Here is a 2,391-nt window from a genome sequence, read left to right as displayed (position 1 = left end):
AGCCCGGGCAGAGGGGTAAGCAGTTGGGACTGGAGCAGGTGTCGTCCTATGTGGGCTGTTTGTCAGCCAGGGGTATGGAAGGCAGGGACTGCCAACGTACACACGTGCACAACAGCCTTGCTCTGTGTAAATCCCTCCTCTTGCCCAAGCATAGCAAACCTCCCTTTCTCTCTGCTTTGGAAAACTGTTCCACCATGCAGGTTCTTTTCAGTCTTCCTTTACTCACATAGAAATCTGTAGGTGACAAATTACACATCAAATGATTTTTTAAACTATAGAACAAAATCCCAGAGAAGAATGTGACTAAGAATGGTTGTAAAGAGAAAAAAAAAACCAACCACCTTCATTGGAATCTAGCTTCACCACAATCCACTGGAGCGTGGAATTTTTAATGACACAGGTCAAGCCTGGGTCACATCCAAAGAGCTTATGTTAGTAGAAGGACGAAAGTATGTCCCTCCAGCTTAATCTTGCCCTTATCTGGTCCCAAGGCATGGACCAAAGATGATATTATGTATGGCTCCTGCATATAAAGAAAACTTCCCCTGTAGGGCTGTAAATGGAGGATAATGCTAATGTTAAGTATTGTACGTTTCTCTAAATCCTTCCGATTATATTACCTCCTTATCCAAAATCGACATTTCCACTGTAGAACCAAAGTCTTAACATTTAATACTATCCACAAGTATTTAGAGGGCCTTCAAGGTGCAAGTATTGTGCCGAGAAAGCCACAGTAACTGCCTTCAGCTGGGGAAATGAGACGTCTACATAAATAACTCTCACAGAAGGCAGAGCATGGATAGGCACAGAGAGGTAAAATGCTACAGAATCAGAGAAGGGAAAGTTGGCTGTTTCAGGCTAGGGTATCGGGGAAGGCCTCACAGCAGCAACAACTCAGTTTGAAGGATGGTTAGGAACTAGAGTGGTAAAAAGGGAGAGGACAGGATATCGAGGTAGAGGATAAGACGTTCTAGATTACAGGATCTTCAGGCATTCTTCATAAAAGTATCTGAGAAGGCATGGCTTCGTACAAGATGTAGTCCACTCCTCCCTCGCAATGATAATGGGCATCTGTGCAGGTACCTCTGGGGTCACTTGCATCCACATTCCAAGACAGGCTTTTAAAAATTCTCCCTAGTGGGGTCCAGCATTCTTGGCCTCCCTGTGCACCTTCTGAGGCAGTGGCCCCACCCTATACCTAACCATCCCTGCCAGGATACATTCCTACCTATCTACCCAAGAAACAACACAAGGAAAAACACTGATCATGCAGGGAGCTAAATGACCTCCAGGCAAATTTTGCATAATACAAGTGAAGTTGTCAACCGTGTGCAAGCAAAACTTCTCAATGAAGAGGATATTATTTAACATGTACTCAGGGAACTCACTATTTCAAAGGATACTGAAAAGCCTTTAAATGATGAATCTTTCTTACACTGAATAATGGGTTGAGTCAGTTAAACCAAGTGTCTCCCGGCTTAAATGCCGAGCAAGGAGGGAAAAAAACCACAATTTTACACTGTGCGTTTAACATTAGCCATCACCAAGGACTTCCAGCTCTAGAAGAGGTTATTCATTATTACAGCATTACAGGACTTTGAGAGAAAAGGCACATTCTTCTAGTTACCGGTAAAAGTCGGACCAGGTCCAATATTGTATTTTCTAGGGCTGGACGTAGATAAATCTCTCCAGGAACCATCTCTTGAGCACTTTCCTTGAAATACTGTGGCTAGGTACCAACACAAAAAGAGCTTATATTTTTCTTCTTTGTACTCGCCACCTCCACACTGTACACATAAAATAAAGTGGAGACCTGAGGCAAACATCTGCAGGAATGAAGAAAGCACTCGCAGGGCGTTCTGAACCCCGTGTGATGGTTGGCCTGCATTCCCTGGGGAATCGCCTGCCTCAGTTCCCCGTTGGTGGGTGGGAACAGTCTTCCCCTAGGTATGCGGAGCTATGCTGCTCCCCTTGGCGGGTTGGCTGGATTCTGAGATAAACTGCCTATCTCTCCCTTTCTCCGATGCTTAGCGACCCAACTACAGAGTCGCTTCCTCACCTTGCCTGTTCTGGCCAGTCGCACCGAGTCTCCAAATGCAGCCTCTCTCAGGAGACCTGCCGTCCTTGCGCCTGTCGCTAGCGGCGTCGGGTGTCCTCGCTACTGTGTGTGTCAACAGCACAGCGGATGCCCGGGAGCGGGAGAACCAGGCAAGTGCCCGGGAGACAGAGTCCGGGGCGCAGCCCGGGATCGTGCGCGCCTCCCACCGCCCCTCCGGCCCCGCGAGCCCACCCAGGTCCGCCCGCCCTGCGTACCGTGTGCGCCCAGGCTGGCGCCGCACCCTCACTCCGCGCTCGCTGAGCTGTGCGCGCTTGCCCGGAGGGCGGCGCGGG

This window comes from Trichechus manatus, unplaced genomic scaffold, assembly GCF_000243295.1.
Source record: "Trichechus manatus latirostris isolate Lorelei unplaced genomic scaffold, TriManLat1.0 scaffold00007, whole genome shotgun sequence".
NCBI classification, from domain to species: Eukaryota; Metazoa; Chordata; class Mammalia; order Sirenia; family Trichechidae; genus Trichechus; species Trichechus manatus.
Note: the sequence above shows the minus strand (reverse complement) of the source record.